This window comes from Populus alba, chromosome 1, assembly GCF_005239225.2.
Source record: "Populus alba chromosome 1, ASM523922v2, whole genome shotgun sequence".
Lineage (NCBI taxonomy): Eukaryota > Viridiplantae > Streptophyta > Magnoliopsida > Malpighiales > Salicaceae > Populus > Populus alba.
In genome coordinates this window covers 41,024,305-41,044,507 of record NC_133284.1, presented here as the reverse complement: position 1 = coordinate 41,044,507, position 20,203 = coordinate 41,024,305, and the positions used below count along the sequence as shown (strand labels likewise).

The 20,203-nt window shown below is 37.4% G+C and overlaps 2 pseudogenes; both read left to right on the top strand.

Annotated features, from left to right (window-relative positions):
- The first annotated feature begins 814 nt into the window (after positions 1 to 814).
- Positions 815 to 8,502, top strand: LOC118056903 (ABC transporter C family member 3-like; annotated as a pseudogene).
- Positions 8,503 to 8,631: 129 nt separating this feature from the next.
- Positions 8,632 to 19,855, top strand: LOC118056782 (ABC transporter C family member 3-like; annotated as a pseudogene).
- Positions 19,856 to 20,203: the final 348 nt, after the last annotated feature.

The window sequence follows — 20,203 nt, the reverse complement described above, 5'->3', positions numbered from 1 at the left end:
ATCAAATTAACCCTTTCTCTCATAGACGAAGGAGTTTGAATACCTAGTATCTTATCTCTGAAAGAGACTCTCTCTTGTCCCGATGAAAATCCAAATTCATTCACTATATCAGGTGGTTTTGTGGGAAGCGATCTCACTCCAGCCAAAGTATCTGCAGACACCATGTTCATTCTCTCCTTACGAGACTCAAGCGAGAGATTTCTCTTAATTCATCAAGTTTAAATTGTGGTTTTAAATACTATCATAAACTGCTTTGTGATAAACATGAAGTAACTAGTAATATTATATTAATTATTTCATGGTATTTATTTTATAAAAAATAAATACAAGAGAGGGAAAAAAAAGTAAAATCCATTACCAATAAACAAAGATACTCATTTATTTCTTTTTTATTAAAGTAAAATTCAAAAAATAATTTATAAAATACCGCTAATTATTTCTCAAACATCATGAAATATCTCAATGCTCTCCCTGCTTCTTTTTTTCAAAATTTAAAGGAAAAAAAAATGGCAAATGTTGATGGGAGGAGGTACAGTCGAGGGTGGAGAGGCGGTGGTGATGCGTTGCAATGGCTGGCGGGGAGAGTGAAAATTTGCAAAGGAGTGAAATTAAATGGAGGGCTGAGATTAGAGTTTAACATCTTCATGATCTTCGTCATCCTCGGTACGTAATCATAACATTACTAAACTTGCTGTTAATGTTTTACATGAACATGACCTGATCAATTCATTGTGAGCAACGATAAATTCATAAATAAATAGTAATAATAATCAGAAAGTTAAACATCTCCAAGGTAACGTTCTTCCTTCCTAGTAAAAGCCGCCAACATTTTGTCTCTTCCTTCTCCGACTCCGAGTTCTAAGTCTTGCTCGCCACGTTTCCAATTCTCTCCTTCGTTCTCTCTCCCACTAAACTCCCTTTCAATCTATATATAGATTTGCAGCCACGGATTTCCCCACTAGCCAAAACGACAAGAAAAAAAGGGTCTTCCTCTCCCCTTTTGTTTATTGTCGAGCGAAGCACCAAAAACCTCTCAAAACACTAAAACACCTCTCTCAAAAAAAAAAAAAAAAAAAAAACGAAAAACATCTCAAAACGATGCATCTCTTTGATTCGACAAACACTGCTACTGCTCTCCTGACCAATCTTTTAAAGTCTTCTTCCAGCTTAATGGATTCAGCTACTTATTTTCTCCTTAAACCCATTTTCCTACGTGGCTTTGCTGCTTCATTGCACTTTGTTTTGTTACTTGCTCTGTTTGTCTCCTTTGTGTTTAAAAAGCTCAGGGTGGGTGATGGTGATCAAGGTTCTAAAGAGAGGTTTAGCAATAACAAGAGGTTTTTGTTCTACAAACAGACTCTCTTCTGTTCTTTAGGTGTTTCATTGCTTAATCTTGTCCTGTCTTTAGTCAGCTACTTCTATTGGTATACAAATGGTTGGTCTGATGATAAACTAGTGACCCTTTTAGATTTTGTGCTTACTGCACTGTCTTGGGCTGCACTTTCTGTTTATCTTCACACCCAATTCTTCAATTCAGGTGAAACAAAGTTCCCTTTCTGGTTGAGAGTCTGGTGGGCTCTTTTTTTCTCAATTTCTTGTTATTGTCTTGTTGTAGATTTTCTTGTTTATCATAAACATGGGTCCTTTGAGATACAGTATTTAGTATCTGATTTAGTCTCTGTTTTCACTGCCTTTTTTCTCTGTTATGTGGGGTTTTCGAGAAATGAGTATCAAGATACTCTTCTTGAACAACCCCTTTTGAATGGTGATTCTAGTTCAATTAATGGTTTAGAGTCAAGTAAGTCCAGAGGAGGTGATAGTTTGACCCCTTATGCAAATGCTGGTCTTTTCAGTATTCTTACCTTCTCTTGGATGGGTTCTCTTATTGCTTTTGGCAATAAGAAAACTCTAGACCTTGAAGATGTTCCTCAACTTCATAGTGTTGATAGTGTAGCTGGAGCATTCTCAGTTTTTAAAAATAAGCTTGAGTCAGATAGTGGTGCTGCTAGTAGAGTTACGGCTTTCAAGCTCCTCAAGGCATTGTTCTTGTCTGCTTGGAAAGAAATTCTATTGACAGCTTTGTTGGCAATAATATACACCTCAGCTTCTTATGTTGGTCCTTACCTTATTGATTCTTTTGTTCAATGCCTTGATGGGCGAGGAGAATACAAAAATCAGGGATATATTTTAGCTTCAACCTTTTTTGTTGCCAAGGTTGTAGAGTGCCTCTCACAGAGGCACTGGTTCTTTAGGTTGCAGCAAATTGGAATTAGGCTCCGTGCTGTAGCAACCACGATGATTTACAACAAGGCTTTAACCCTTTCCAGTCAGTCAAAGCAGGGCCAGACTAGTGGGGAAATCATCAACATCATGACGGTTGATGCAGAGAGAATTAGTGATTTTAGTTGGTACATGCATGATCCGTGGTTGCTCATCTTGCAAGTTGGTTTGGCCTTGCTGATACTGTACAAAAATCTGGGGCTTGCAACAGTTTCTACTTTTGTTGCAACAATAGTTGTCATGTTGTTAAACTATCCACTGGGGAGATTGCAAGAGCATTTTCAAGAGAAGTTAATGGAATCAAAAGATAAAAGAATGAAGGCTACCTCTGAGATTTTAAGGAATATGAGGATTCTCAAGTTGCAGGGGTGGGAAATGAAGTTTTTGTCTAAGATTCTTGATCTTAGGCAAGTAGAGACAGGATGGTTGAAGAAATATGTTTATAATTCCGCAATGATCAGTTTTGTCTTCTGGGGGGCTCCTAGTTTCGTGGCTGTGGCCACTTTTGGTACTTGTATGCTTATTGGAATCCCTCTTGAATCAGGGAAGATCTTATCTGCACTTGCAACATTCAGGATTCTTCAAGACCCAATCTATGGTCTTCCTGATATGGTTTCTATGATAGTTCAGACCAAGGTTTCCCTGGACAGAATTGCATCTTTCATTAGTCTTGATGACTTGAAGAATGATGTGTTAGAGAAGCTTCCAAAAGGTAGTTCTGATACAGCAGTTGAGATCGTGGATGGGAATTTCTCTTGGGACGTTTCTTCGCCTAGTGCAACATTGAAAAATATAAACTTCCAAGTGTTCCATGGCATGAGAGTTGCTGTTTGCGGAACAGTTGGTTCAGGCAAGTCAAGCTTACTTTCCTGCATATTGGGTGAAGTACCCCAGATCTCAGGGACTCTCAAGATATGTGGGACAAAAGCCTACGTTGCCCAGTCACCTTGGATACAGAGTGGCAAGATTGAAGAGAACATATTGTTTGGTAAGGTTATGGACAGAGAGAGATACGAAAGGGTACTGGAGGCATGTTCCCTGAAGAAGGACCTTGAAATTCTGTCATTTGGTGATCAAACAGTTATTGGTGAGAGGGGAATCAACTTAAGCGGTGGACAGAAGCAAAGAATTCAGATAGCACGGGCTCTGTACCAAGACGCTGATATCTATCTTTTCGATGACCCTTTCAGTGCTGTGGATGCTCATACAGGATCTCATTTATTTAAGGTGAAATTTCTCATCTTTCTTAATACAATTGTTCGTAGTGACTGTTGGTTAAATTTGCAAGTGCACAAATCGTAACAAGTAATAAAGTGATGAGTAGAATATCGTCCCACGAGGATTTGTAAAAATTACTACTAATTACCAAAGTCTTTTAAATTATGATCTATTTGAGGAATCGAATAAGATAGTTTATGAAATAAAAATTAATGATTAAAAACAAACAACCAATTGATTAAATATTAATGAATTCAATTATACTGGTTCTAGGATTTCTGACTTACCGTAACTATGCTTACATGAACTTTCTCGATTAAATTAATTACTCCTAATGTTGATAATCAGGTTTTCCTTATGTAAATATTAATCTCTCTCGAGCATCAATAAATTATTTCGACAAACAAATTTCATATACTCTACAAAAGTTTTGAACTTGTCGAAATCTATTAAGTACTGTAAAACCTGTAACGATTACAAAAGTTCTTAGGATATCTCTATCCTATAGATTTCTTACGGTATTTCAAACAATAGCTAAAACAATTATCACTTCTCAGTTTCAAATTGAAATCTAAATCATGCAGATGTTGGCCAAACACACTCAAGCATTACACATAGAATGAAATACTCAACATCTTAATGTAATAATTCAATCGAAGAAATTGTTCACATAATCATAGTAAGGTTACATCAAAAATCCCAGAATAAAAGTCTACTCCATAGTTAAATTAAAGAGAAACAAACTTGATACGATGAACATCACTCAAGAGCAGAGAATTTCCGTCGAAAAGATAGGTGTCCTCCCGGTTTTCAATAGTTTTGCCTCTGCCCCTCTTTTGTTCCTTTGGTGCCGCCTCCTCTCTTTCTATTTTCTATGTTGTAGGGTTTCTGTTCTGTCTTCTCTCCTCCTTTTTCTTCTTTTATATTGTGACTTTTCTACCCCTGCAGTAATGAGGAAAGTTTCCTTTTCTGCATTAAATTCCTTCCTACTCAGACATTGCGGGCCCGATTTGAGGTAGAAAACGTGCGAATTCAAAGATCTCTATTTCTGGAGAAATTGTAGAGAATCAAATTTTCTTTCCAACGAAACTGATCTTGCAATTTTTGGACATCTGAGCGTTGCGATAAGTGCCATAAACCGAAACAGTCTTTGCAGTGCAGGAATTTCGGGCTGGTTCAATCCTTGTTTTTCAACTCGCTGTTTGGGCTTCGAAACAACAAAACTGAGTTATATGCCCTTCATATGTTTTGTAGACCTTCATCTCAGCTATTTGAAAATGGTTACGAACATCCGAAACTAAATTTTATAGCTTCTTTGCAGCACATAATGAATCACTGTTCAGTTTCACTGCCCGGCTCTGCCTGTTCAGTAACCTAAGATCTGAAAACACATTAATTTCCCACGAGGTCAATAGTTCAAAAAGAGATTCAAAATTCTAATTGTCTTGTGCAACATATCCAAAATAATTAAAAATCAAGCATGAATAGCGGAAATTATACATGCTAAAAATTCCCTTATCAGTGACTGTTAACTTTTGGTTGTAGTTTCTGTGGGAAAACAAATTACTAATCCAACTAGTTAAACCACCCGTTGTTCTGTTTTGCATTTTGATTGTTTTTTCCTCTCTTACATAAATTTCTCTTAGAATATATTTGTTTAATTTTGCCTAACAGGAAGCTTTGCTTGGGCTTTTGAATTCGAAAACTGTTATTTACGTTACTCATCAAGTCGAGTTCTTACCTGCTGCTGATCTAATTTTGGTGAGTATGCACATTTCTTTTCTTCATTGCATCTGGATTATCATTTCGCCTGATGGAATATTTTGATTCAACTTGTGCCTTCCGGTTAGGTCATGAAAGATGGAAGGATCACACAAGCTGGAAAATATGATGACATTCTCAATTCAGGATCTGATTTCATGGAACTTGTTGGTGCTCACAAGGCAGCTTTATCAGCATTTGATTCCAAACAAGCAGAATCGGCTTCTGAAAATGAAATTTCCGGGAACGAAAACAAAAGTGGGGATAGGATTTTGCAAAAAGAAGGAAATAAGGATTCTCAAAATGGTAAAGAACATGTGGTAGCTGGGCCAAAAGCACAACTCATTCAAGAAGAAGAGAGAGAGAAAGGTAGTGTTGGGTTTCCTATCTACTGGAAGTTTCTCACAACAGCATATGGTGGAGCTCTTGTGCCCTTCATATTAATGGCACAGATTCTCTTTCAGATCCTTCAAATTGGTAGCAATTATTGGATGGCATGGGCAACTCCTGTGTCAAAGGATATGAAACCTGTTGTCAGTGGATATACTCTAATAATGGTCTATGTATGTCTGGCTATTGGAAGTTCATTTTGCATCCTCGCTAGATCTACACTTCTTGTAATAGCAGGGTACAAAACTGCAACTCTACTCTTTAATAAAATGCATCTGTGCATTTTTCGTGCCCCCATGTCCTTTTTCGACTCAACTCCTAGTGGAAGAATCCTAAACAGAGTATGTAATTTCTGTATGTCTTATCAGGTTCTTTAATATACTGATAAAAATTGACTCAAAAGAAAGATACCAAGTTCACTGGTTTCACTTTATGTACTATTTCTTCTCGTACAGGCTTCTACCGATCAAAGTGAGGTTGAAACACAAATTCCATATCAAGTTGGAGCACTTGCCTTCTCATCTATTCAACTTCTGGGAATCATTGCAGTTATGTCTCAGGTGGCTTGGCAAGTTTTTATCGTTTTCATCCCTGTCATTGCTGCCTGCATCTGGTATCAGGTGATGTCTCCAGACTCTTTATATGTATCAAGTTCTACCTCAGTGCACACCATTTGTGCGCTTATCATCTCTTAATTGGCCTTTTTCTTTCTCCCATGATTTTGAACGGAAATGAAATTTTATAAGATAAAGTTCAACGGCATGCAAGTAGATGCAGCCACTGCTTCACATCTTTATTATTTAACATTCAGGAACAGATGGTTTCTAACATGTTTCATAACTCATGCAGCGATATTATATACCTTCAGCAAGAGAACTTTCAAGGTTGGTTGGGGTATACAAAGCTCCAGTTATCCAACATTTTTCTGAAACAATTTCAGGAGCAGCAACTATCAGGAGCTTTGATCAACAATCAAGATTCCAAGAAACAAATATGATAGTAACAGATGCATATTCTCGGCCCAAATTTCATGCTGTTGCTGCAATGGAATGGCTTTGCTTCCGCCTTCATATGTTCTCTTCTATTATGTTTGCTTTCTCTTTGGTTTTCGTAGTCTCTTTCCCAAAGGGAATTGATCCAGGTATGTAGTTCATTTCTTGTATATCGTTTTTTTTATCCCTTCCGAGAATTGACAATTAATTGCTAAACCTGAAATAAACCTTCTCCCTTTTCCTTTCTTTTTCTAAAGCCATTGCGGGCTTAGCAGTGACATATGGACTCAACCTGAACATGTTACAAGCTTGGGTAATACGGAATTTATGCAATTGTGAGAACAAAATCATATCAGTAGAGAGAATTCTTCAGTACATGTCCATTCCTAGTGAGCCTCCTCTCATAATAGAAGCAAGCAGGCCAAACCGTTCTTGGCCATCACATGGTGAAGTTGAAATTAATAATCTGCAGGTAATTTTAGCTGCTTTTCTCCAATGATTTCTCCAATTGCTATGTGCTAATTGTTACTAATGATTGAGGTGTTATGCAGGTCCGGTATGCCCCACATATGCCACTTGTTCTGCGTGGTCTCACTTGCACTTTCCCAGGAGGTATGAAAACTGGTATTGTAGGGAGGACAGGCAGTGGCAAATCGACGCTCATACAGACTCTTTTCCGTATTGTTGAACCTGCTGCTGGTCGCATTATGATTGACGATATTGATATCTCATTGATTGGACTGCATGACTTGAGGTCAAGACTGAGCATTATTCCTCAGGATCCAACCATGTTTGAAGGGACTGTACGAAGCAATCTGGACCCCCTTGAAGAGCACACGGATGAACAGATTTGGGAGGTAAACATAATTATTTACACGTGTATGCATATGTGTGTTCTTAGAATCGATATGCAATGCTTTTAGAAATGGTAATTGAAGGATGCCACACATGCTCACTTGAGTTCTTAATGGTTCTAGGCTCTGGATAAGTGCCAACTTGGAGATGAAGTTAGAAAGAAGGAAAGGAAGTTAGACTCCACAGGTTTGTATTTCTCACTAGTCACTGCTGTTCAATCTTTGTGCATATCTTCTTATAGATGAAAATGACATTTACTTACATTGGAAATGGTCATGTGGTGCTGCAGTGATCGAGAATGGAGAGAACTGGAGTATGGGTCAGAGGCAGCTAGTATGTCTTGGGCGTGTGCTACTGAAGAAAAGTAAGGTGTTGGTCCTTGACGAAGCTACTGCCTCAGTTGACACCTCTACCGATAATCTAATTCAGCAAACTTTAAGGCAGCACTTCTCCGATTGTACTGTTATAACCATCGCACATCGGATAACTTCTGTTCTTGATAGTGACATGGTTTTGCTTTTGAGTAATGGTGAGTAAGGAAACATGATGTGACAGCACGTAGAAGTTCTGGTGATGGTAAAGTTTCTAAAGCATTTGCTATCATGTTGCAGGGCTCATTGAGGAATATGATTCTCCAGCAAGATTGTTAGAGAACAAATCTTCGTCATTTGCACAACTTGTTGCAGAGTACAGAGTCAGGTCAGATACGGGTTTTGAGAGATTTAACTGAACTAAATGATATGGCTGCTGCTGAAATGAATTATCATGTGTTTATGTTCTCTCGATGACGACGACAACTGAGGCATCATCACAACCGCCTGAATCGTGTCCTATCAGGAACTGTAGTTTCGGTAACCAAGACAGTTATAGACTTTTTTGCTAATTTAGTTGCTGCTAGTTAAAAATTGATGTTGAATATAAAAAATAATTAAATGATGTTCTATTAAAATTGTTATTGAAAATGTTATTAATAAAATAACTAAAAAAATATGTAATAATTTCATTAGTTTGAATCTGATGGATGTTTTTACTACATAGTTTACCCAATTTGTTATGATATATATATCCTAAATAAAATTAATGAGCAATAACATTTCAAAGACATAGGGTAAAATTAATTACAATAACCTTGTTAATGTGTTTTAAAGCTGTAAGAATTGACCAAATATTTGAAAATTTAACAGAAACCCCAATTATATCCAAAATGCCTTTGATTACTATTTAGAAAAAGATTACTTGAATTAATTTTTTAAAAATTAAAGAGATATTAAAAAAAGCTCCAAATAAAATTAACTAATATTAAATAATAAATTTAATCTTATTTAATTTTATAAAAAACCATGTGCAACTAAAGAACTCTAAAACGCGTAGGATTTTCACTGTAGTAGTAGTTGTTTTTTTTTCCTTTTTTTGTAGCAGGTTTTTTTTTTTTTTTACATGTTTTTTTTTTACCTAAAATACTGTAACGTTTTTTTTTTCTTCTTTTTATTTTTCTGTAGCAGCTTTTTTTTCCACTTTTGTTTCTTTTCTTTTTTACATGTTTTTTTTCCTTTTTTTACCCAAAATTGGCTTCTTCTTCTTCTTCTTTTTTTCAAAAATTATCTTTGTTAATTGTTTTATATATTGAGCTGGTTGAAAATTTAACTATGTAATTTTTTTTTTAAAAACATTGTGGATTGCTATAATATTCTCATACATTGTTTTTTTTTTATGATTTATTTATTCCTTTTGTTTTCAAAATAGTCTTTGTAGATTTTATTTTTTTTATATTAAGTTGGTTGAGAATTTAGCTTTGTAGTTTTTTTTTTTAAAAATATGGATTGCTACAGTGTTTTCCCTACATAGTTTTTGTTTTGCTGCAGTGTTCCCCCACATATTTTTTTAAAAAATTATCTTTATCGAATTTATTTTTTTAATATTGAGCCTGATAATCTAGCTTTAGTTTTCCCCAAATGTTTTTTATTTGTTTTTTTTTCCAAAGTTGTCATTTTTTACATATTTTCTTCTTCTTTTTCTTTTTTTTTTTTCAGAATTATTTTTGTTGATTTTATTTTTTTACTATTAAGTTGGTTGAAAAATTTAGTTTTTTTTTTTTTTTTTCTTTTAAACACTGTAGCTTTCCCATGTGTTTTTTTTTTCTCTTTTGTTTTCTTTTTTTTACATTTATTTCATTTATTTTACCCAAAATTGACTTTCTCTTTTTTTTTTTAAATAGTCTTTGTCGGTTTTTTTTATATATTGAGCTGGTTGAGAACTTAACTTTGTAGATTTAAAAAAAAAAAAAAACACTATGGATTACTACAGTATTAGCTTTTTTTTTCTTTCTAATTTTTTTTGTTTGATTTAGTTTTTTTAATGTTAAATTTTTTTTATTTAATTATCAGATTTTCATGATATGGATCTCGGGTTTGATGGGTTAATCTGCTTTGACAAGTTATTTTTTTCATTTAGTTTTGTTTGTTAAAGTTAATTTTCTTTCTATTTAATTATCAGACTTTCATACTTTCATGACACGTATCATGGGCTTGACAGGTTAACTTGGTTTGATAGGTTAACCCAGTTAGTTTTGGGTAAACCCATCATTTTTTTTTCTATTTAGTTATCAAACTTTCATGACGCGAATCCTAGGTTTTACGGGATAACCTGGTTTAAAGGGTTAATCCAATTAATTCATTTTTTTTTCTTTTTCTTCATTAGTTTTTTTTCCTTCCTGTTGATTTTTTTTTGTTTTTTTAATTAATCTATTTAATTATCACACTTTTATGACACGAACTTATATCCAGATCCACATCCAATATTCTTGAATTCGGTGTTGCAACCATGCTCATTTAAACTTGGATCATGCAAGTTTAATTTTATTATTAATATTATAAATATTATTCTTAGATCAGCTTCCTACTATGTTGGTCCATACCTTATCGACGCTTTTGTTCAATGCCTTGATGGACGAGGAGAATACAAAAATCAGGGATATATTTTAGCTTCAACCTTTTTCATTGCGAAGCTTGTAGAGTGCATCTCACAGAGGCACTGGTTCTTTAGGTTGCAACAAATAGGATTAAGGCACCGTGCAGTAACAACCACAATGATTTACAACAAAGGTTTGACCCTCTCTAATCAGTCAAAGCAGGGCCAAACTAGCGGTGAAATCATCAATATCATGACTGTTGATGCAGACAGAATTGGTGAGTTTAGTTGGTACATGCACGATCCATGGTTGATCCTATTGCAAGTTGGTTTGGCCTTATTGATACTATACCAAAATTTGGGGCTTGCATTAGTTGCTGCTTTTGTTGCAACAATAGGTGTCATGTTGATGAACTATCCTCTGGGTAGATTACAAGAAACGTTTCAAGACAAGTTAATGGACTCAAAAGATAAAAGAATGAGGGCAACCACAGAGATTTTAAGGAATATGAGGATTTTTAAGCTTCAGGGGTGGGAAATGAAGTTTCTGTCTAAGATTCTTGAACTCAGAGACGTAGAGACAGGATGGTTGAAGAAATATGTTTATAATTCGGCAATGATCATGTCTGTCTTCTGGCTAGCTCCTACTCTTGTGGCTGTGGCCACTTTTGGTGCTTGTATGCTTATAGGCATCCCACTTGAATCAGGGAAAATCTTATCTGCACTTGCAACTTTCAGTGTCCTTCAAATGCCAATCTATAGTCTTCCTGATACACTTTCTATGACAGTTCAGACCAAGGTTTCTCTTGACCGAATTGCCTCTTTCCTTTGTCTTGATGACTTGCAGTCTGATGTTTTGGAGAAGCAACCAATGGGAAGCTCTGATACAGCAATTGAGATTGCTGATGGAAATTTCTCCTGGGATTTGTCTTCACCTAGTGCAACATTAAAGGATATTAACGTCAGAGTGCTCCATGGCATGAGAGTTGTTGTTTGCGGAACAGTTGGTTCAGGCAAGTCAAGCTTACTTTCCTGCGTTTTGGGGGAACTGCACAAGATCTCAGGGACTCTCAAGTTATGTGGGACGAAGGCCTATGTTGCCCAGTCTGCCTGGATACAGAGTGGCAAGATTGAAGAGAACATATTGTTTGGTAAGGAGATGGACAGAGAAAGATATGAAAGGATACTGGAGGCATGTTCCCTGAAGATGGACCTTGAAATTATGTCATTTGGTGATCAAACAGTTATTGGTGAGAGGGGAAACAACTTAAGCGATGGACAGAAGCAGAGAATTCAGATAGCACGGGCTCTATACCAAGACGCAGAAAGGACCGGTGTCAGATACTAATGGTATTGTGCAGAAACAAGGAAAAAACGATTATGAAAATGGTAAATCAGATAAGGTAGCTGAGCCAAAAGCACAGATCATTCAAGAAGAAGAAAGAGAGACAGGTAGTGTTGGATTTCCTATTTACTGGAACTATATCACAACAACATATGGAGGAGGTCTTGTGCCCTTTATATTATTGGCACAGATTCTCTTTCAGGTCCTTCAAATTAGTAGCAACTACTGGATGGCATGGGCAGCTCCTGTGTCAAAGGATGTTAAACCTGTTGTCAGTGGATCTACATTAATAATCATCTATGTCTTGTTCGCTATTGGAAGTTCGATTTGCATTTTAGCTACAGCCACGCTTCATGCAACAGCGGGTACAAAACTGCAACTCTACTCTTCAATAAAATGCATCTGTGCATATTTCGTGCTCCTATATCCTTTTTCGATGCTACCCCTAGTGGACGAATGATAAATAAAGTAAGCAACTTCTGTAGGTCTGATGCTCTAAAATCCAATCTCTTTAAAAATAAGATACCAATTTCATTAGTTTCACTTTATTGATGTCTTTCTTCTCATATAGGTTTCTACGGATCAAAGTGCAGTTGAAACTCGAATTCCATATCTAATTGGGGCACTTGCCTTCTCAGTTATCCAGCTTCTAGGAATCATTGCAGTGATGTCACAGGTAGCATGGCAAGTTTTTATCGTTTTCATCCCTGTGATTGCTGCCTGCATCTGGTATCAGGTAATCCTCGTGATTATCAGAGTTGGTTTGGAATGACTTGAAAATGAAATTTGATATTGAGTTATAGTTCAGAAGTTGTTTTTCATAGATAAGTTATGATAAAAATGAGTGAAGTCAGAAGATAGGAAACGACTTTAAAGTAATTCTTAGCAATTAGATGTAACCCCCGTTTTATTAATTATGACTAAGAGGAGATATAATGCATTTCCATAATGCACGCAGAGATATTACATATCTTATGCAAGAGAGCTTTCACGTTTGGTTGGAGTATGCAAAGCTCCAGTTATACAACATTTTTCTGAAACAATTTCGGGAGCAACAACTATCAAGAGCTTCGATCAGCAATCAAGATTCCAAGAAACAAATATGAAAGTTACAGATGCGTATTCTCGGCCCAAATTTCACATTGCTGGTGCAAGGGAGTGGCTTTGCTTCCGCCTGGACATGTTCTCTTCTGTTACTTTTGCTTTCTCTTTGGCTTTCTTAGTCTCCTTCCGAAGCAATATTGATCCAGGTATGTAGTTCATGTCTGATATCTACTCTTTATTTTCTTGAACATTAACATGTAGGTGCTAAGCCAAAAACACACCCTTTTCCTTTTGTTTTCCCATTTCTAAAGCCATTGTCGGCTTGGCTGTGACATATGGACTCAACCTAAACATGTTACAAGCTTCAGTGATATGGAATTTATGTGATTGTGAGAACAAAATCATATCTGTAGAGAGAATTATTCAATACATGTCTATTCCTAGTGAGCCACCTCTTGTAGTAGAAGCAAACAGGCCAGGCCGTTCTTGGCCATCCCATGGTGAAGTTGACGTCAACAACCTGCAGGTAACTTTAGTTTCTTCCATTGATTGCGCCAATTCATAGCTATTTGTGTTATTATTAAATACTGTATGACAGGTCCGTTATGCTCCAGAACTGCCACTTGTGCTCCGCGGTATTACATGCACCTTTCCAGGGGGAAAGAAAACTGGTATTGTAGGGAGAACAGGCAGTGGTAAATCAACTCTCATACAAACTCTTTTTCGTATTGTCAAACCTGCTGCTGGTCAGATTATGATTGATGGACTTGATATCTCATCGATTGGACTGCATGATTTAAGGTCAAGACTAAGCATTATTCCTCAGGATCCAACCATGTTTGAAGGGACTATACGAAGTAATCTGGACCCACTTGAAGAGCACACTGATGAACTGATCTGGTAGGTGTGTTGTTTCTATCATGTTTGCCCCTAAGAGAAGAGGGGTGCGTGTGTGTAGAATATATAGTAACATACAAGTGTGAGTATGAGTTTGTGTGTTTCCTTTGAATTGATTTGCAATGTTTCTAGGATTGGTCATTGATGGATGACACACATGCTAACTTGAGTTCTTTAATGGTTCTAGGCTCTTGACAAGTGCCAACTTGGAGACGAAGTTAGGAAGAAAGAAAGAAAGCTAGACTCCACAGGTTTTTCTTTCTTGCCAGCCACCACTTTACAATTTGCATGCATGGCTTCTTGAACTGATAATGACATGGAATTTACATACATTGCAAATGATCATCCGATGTTGTAGTTAACGAGAACGGGGAGAACTGGAGTATGGGTCAGAGGCAGCTAGTTTGTCTTGGGCGTGTGCTACTCAAGAAAAGTAAGGTGTTAGTCCTTGATGAAGCTACTGCTTCGGTTGACACATCTACCGATAATCTTATCCAGCAAACCCTCAGGCAACACTTCTCTGACTGTACAGTTATAACCATTGCACATCGGATAACTTCTGTTCTTGACAGTGACATGGTTTTGCTTCTGAGTCACGGTGTGTATTGAAACGTTAGAGATGTAACAATCCCTAGAAATTACGTTGATGCTCAATTTGTTAGGATACTGGCATGCAAACCCGACAAGATAAAAGGCTTAAATGAGAAATGAGACACACGAGAATTTACGTGGTTCACCCAATTAGGCTACGTCCACGGGCAAGTATAGAAGGATTTTACTAGTAATGTGGGAATTACAACCTCTCTCTATAATAGGAGAACAACTAAGAATCTCTCTATTACTAGGAGAAAACACCTCACTTACTCTCTCACAAATACCTCACAATTTAGTGGGATTACTTTCCCTCTTCACTCTCTCTTATTTCTCTCTTCACTATCTTTTATTTCTCTCTTCACTTGACATGTATAATGCTTGGATGCTTGCCTATTTATAGGCAAGCATCCATGAAGGAGCAAGTGGCCAAGTGGCCAAGTTGGCCAAGTTGGCCAACTATCTTCACATTCTCCCACTTGAAGACTTTGATGATTTAATCAAGTCTTCACACTTGATCATTGTGATTCTTCTATCCTTTCAATACTTGCCATCTTCATGCTGCTTACGTTTCTGCTAGGCCATAAGAGGATCTGCACCATATATACTTATCAGTGTTGACTGGTTTGGTCAAAGCATCTGCTGGGTTTTCCTTTGTATAAACCTTCTGAAAATCCACACTTCCATCTTCCACCACTTCGCGAACAAAGTGATACTGAACATCTATATGTTTTGTTCTTGAATGAAACGCTGGATTTCTTGCAATATGCAAGGCACTCTGACTATCACAATACACCAGAATCTTCTCGTGTTTGTGCCCGAGCTCCTCCATAAGTTTCTTCATCCATATTGCTTCTTTACAAGCTTGTGTAGTTGCCATATACTCAGCTTCTGTTGTGGATAACGCTACAACAGTTTGAAGTTTAGAGACCCAGCTCACAGCTCCTCCTGCAATTATGAACACATAGCCTGTAGTGGATTTTCTTTTCTCAAGGTCACCAGCAAAATCTGAGTCAACATAACCTCTGACAATGAATTCTGATCCTCCATAACATAATGCGGCATCTGAGGTCCCCTTGATGTATCTCAAGATCCTCTTGATAGTATTCCAATGCTCTCTACCAGGATTTGCCATGTATCGACTAGCTGCTCCCACTGCTTGTGCAATGTCTGGTCGTGTACATATCATGGCAAACATTAAACTTCCCACTACTGATGCATACGGTACTCGAGACATCTCTATCCTCTCTGCTTCATTGCTAGGAGACATACTTGAGGATAATTTGAAGTTAATAGGAAGTGGGGTGGAAATTGGCTTACAATCTTGCATGTTAAAGCGTCGCAAGATCTTCTTCAAATAATTCTTCTGAGAAAGCAAATCTTCCTCTTACTTCTGTCTCGGTGAATTTGCATCCCTAGAATCTTGTTTTGCTGGTCCCAAGTCCTTCATATCAAACTCCCTAGCCAACTGTGCCTTCAATTCTTGGACTCGATCTTTGTTGGGGCCTATTACCAAACATGTCATCCACGTACAAACAACAGAATGATGAAAACATCATTTTCTTCAAACCTCTTGTAATACGTACAATGGTCTGAACTGAGTCTGTTGTACCCAAGGCTAATTATGAAGGAATCAAAATCTCTTGTACCAACACCTCGGCGCCTGTTTGAGACCGTATAGAGATTTGTTCAACCTGCAAACCAAGTTCTCCTTGCATGTTTCAGCAAAACCCTCTGGTTGGAGCATATAAATTTCTTCTTCAAGTTCTCCATGAAGAAATGCAGTTTTCACATCTAACTGCTCTAAGTGAAGATCAAATATAGCACACATTGCCAAGACTACTCTGATTGTAGTAAGTCGTACCACCGGAGAAAATATCTCATTAAAGTCTATTCCTTCTTTCTGAGCATATCCTTTCACCACCAATCTTGCACGATACCGCTCCACTTGATCATTGCCATCACGCTTTATCTTGTAAACCCATTTGTTGCCAATGGCCTTTCTTCCTTGTGGTAGCGAAACAAGATCCCAAGTGTTATTCTTGTGCAGAGCTTCAATCTCCTCTTGCATTGCTGTCATCCACATAGATACATCTGTGCTTTTGATAGCCTCATGGAAAGTTGATGGCTCTCCATCCTCTGTTAGAAGACAGTATGCAATATTGCTCTCAGTAACATATTCTGAGTGCCAAGCCGGTGGTCTTCTTTCACGAGTTGACCGTCGAACTTCAGGAGTTTCAGACTCTATTTGTTCTTGTTCTTCATGATCTGGTACAGCTTCAGAAGAAGTACGATTCTGAGTATTTTCCATCTGGACTTCTGTAGTCTTCTTTAAAATGCTATTATTTTCTTCCATTTGCATTTTATCTTCTGCAAATATGACATCTCTGCTGATGACTACCTTGTGGGCAGTGGGATCCCACAAGCGATACCCCTTCACTCCATCAGGATATCCCAAGAATACACATTTTCTGGATTTTGAATCCAGCTTGCTGACCTCTTGAGTATTGTACATCACGTACACAGGACTTCCAAATATATGCAATCGAGAATAATCAGCTGGCTTTCCAGTCCAAATCTCCATCGGTGTCTTCAACTCAATTGCAGTAGACGGAGATCGATTTATTACATAACAGGCGGTATTGACTGCTTCTGCCCAGAATGACTTTTCTAGACCTGCAGCCTTCAACATTGCTCTTGTTCTTTCCAATAGAGTTCTGTTCATCCGCTCTGCCACTCCATTTTGTTGTGGAGTGTATGCCGTTGTGAACTGCCTTTTGATACCTTCATGTTGACAGAAGTTATCAAATTCATCACTGGTATATTCTCCTCCATTGTCAGTCCTCAAACACTTGATCTTCTTTTCAGATTCAAGTTCTACTCGCACTTTGAAGGTTTTAAAAACTGCGAACACATCTGCCTTCCTTCTAATCGGATACACCCAACATCTCCTGGAGAAGTCATCTATGAATGATACAAAGTATCTTGCTCCTCCCAAGGATACAACCGGTGCTTGCCAAACATCAGAGTGAATCAGGTCTAAGATGCATTTGCTCTTAGTTGTTGACGTGCCAAACTTCAACCTATGTTGTTTGCTTGTAACACAGTGCTCACAAAAGGGTAAAGTAACCTTTGTAAGCCCAGGGAGTAACTTCTTATCAGAGAGAACCTTTAAACCTTTCTCTGACATGTGGCCTAGTTTTTTATGCCACATCATCGTCTTCTCTTCTGCAGGACTGGCTGATGCGATTGATGCTTCTGCCTCATGATGTGTTTCTCCCATTAATACAAACATGTTTGCAACTGTCTTTCTTGCCTTTAAAACCACCAGCGCTTCTTTGACAATTTTCATGATTCCATTCTCTGTTCGGATCTTACAGCCAAGACTATCAAATTGTCCTACGGACAAAAGATTCTTCTTTAAGTCTTTCACATGTCGCACTCCTGAAATAGTACGAATTAAGCCATCATACATCTTCAATTTGATGGTGCCAATGCCAGAAATCTCTACAGCATGATTATCACCCATGAACACTGTGCCTCCAGAGATAGGTTCATATGTATGGAACCAATCTCGTCTAGGGGTCATATGCCATGTTGCTCCTGAATCCATTAGCCAGACCTCAGCGAGCTCTTCTCTATCTGTAGAGATTGTTGCTGCTTCACTATATAGAACCTCTCCATCTTCTGAGGTGCTTGCAACACATCCTTGAGGTCTTGATGACTCTGCAGTATTCTCTATACCCTTTTTAAACCAACAGTCCTTTTTGAAATGCCCTTTTCTGCCACAGTTGTAGCATTTCACCATCTTCTTACTTCTTGATTTGGACCTCCCCTGCCTTTGACTCCCACTAGAGCCACGTTCCGTTGATCTTCCTCTTGATACCAACAATGCCTCAGCTTGGTTTGAACTGTTTCTGTCTCCTTTGTTTTTGTGCCTATTTTCTTCTTCCAAGATAGCGGCTGCAACATCATCGAAGACTAAATAGTCTGAGAGGATATTATTGGTCAAGTTGATAATGAGCTGATCATACGAATCAGGAAGACTTTGAAGTAGAAGCTCTGCACGTTCATTTTCCTCTATTTGTTGACCCAAAGTAGTGAGTTGTGAAAATAGAGTTCTTATTGTGTTGATGTGGTCAGTCACCGACGTGGTTTCTGCCATTCGAAGGGTATAAAGTCTCCGCTTTAAGAAAATCTTAGTGTGCAAAGACTTGGACTCGTATAGCTTTGTTAGAGTCTCCCATATCTCCTTAGCTGTTTTCTTCTCCGCCACACTTGATAATACTTCATCAGTTAGTGCTAAATGTATGTTAGCAATAGCATTGCCATCCATCTCATTCCATTTTGCATTATCAGTGATCTCCGCGGGCCGATCCCCAATTGCTGCCAAGCAATTGTCTTTCCTCAAGATTGCCTTGATTCTCATTTTCCACAGTGAGAAATTACTACCCTTGAACCTCTCAATCTCGTACTTTGCTGCCATTGTATTCACCGAGATCTATTCAGCTATCACCGTTTCACAGATCTGTAACGTATATAGAAATAGTATCGTGTGAATAATACTTCACTAAGTAAGTTCCTAGGAAAGATTGGAGGGGTCACAAACGGTCCCGCTTAAAACCCAATCTCCTTAGACAGAACTTCCTAGACTGTATTTAATCACCGCACTGACTTTCTATATACGCCAACAGTAGCGTAAGTGAACAGTACCGTATGGATGAATAGTGCCGTATAGGTGAATAGTGCCGTAGACGTGAATAGTAACCGTATACACGAATAACTTTTGTGTGTTAACAACACCAACCAGGAATGCTCTGATACCACTGTTAGGATACTGTCATGCAAACCCGACAAGATAAAAGGCTTAAATGAGAAATGAGACACACGAGAATTTACGTGGTTCACCCAATTAGGCTACGTCCACGGGCAAGTATAGAAGGATTTTACTAGTAATGTGGGAATTACAACCTCTCTCTATAATAGGAGAACAACTAAGAATCTCTCTATTACTAGGAGAAAACACCTCACTTACTCTCTCACAAATACCTCACAATTTAGTGGGATTACTTTCCCTCTTCACTCTCTCTTATTTCTCTCTTCACTATCTCTTATTTCTCTCTTCACTTGACATGTATAATGCTTGGATGCTTGCCTATTTATAGGCAAGCATCCATGAAGGAGCAAGTGGCCAAGTTGGCCAAGTTGGCAACTTGGCCAACTATCTTCACACAATTTTCTTTATTATCTGCGATCATGCATGTTGCAGGGCTCGTTATGGAATATGATTCTCCAACAAGATTGTTAGAAAACAAGTCATCATCTTTCGCACAACTTGTCGCAGAGTACACAATCAGGTCAAATGCCAATTCATTATGTTAAATCCAATATGTTCATGAATAGAGTTTTTTAGTGTTAGGATAATATTCTCTCTTTTTGAATTGGTGGAATAGAGAATTTGTGGTAAATGTGTCAGTTCCTGCAAGACAATTTCTTTGGTGGGGTTTAGAGACCCCAATGATTAAGTCAATGACTTTTTAATAAGAAATTATAATAAATAAAAACTAAACATTAAATTTTAGGAACTAGAGTGTATATTCTTGGTTTTTTGTATGATAAATGCTATGAGAATGTATGATAAGAGAATAGAAAATGTGAATCATGTACCTAGGTGATTTAGAAAATATTTATATTATCTGAACCTTGTTGTTTTGTTAAAAAGATGAATTAAAACTTTGATGAGAAAAAATATCTCTTATATAATGGAAATAATTATTATATCAACATTAATGTTAATTGAAACATGACAAGATCTTAAAAGACCTTTATACATTTATAGGTATATAGAAATGACTATCCTAAATTCTTAGAATCATAAAAACAGCCTTATGACTCAATATAAAGTCTGTAAAAACTATCTATT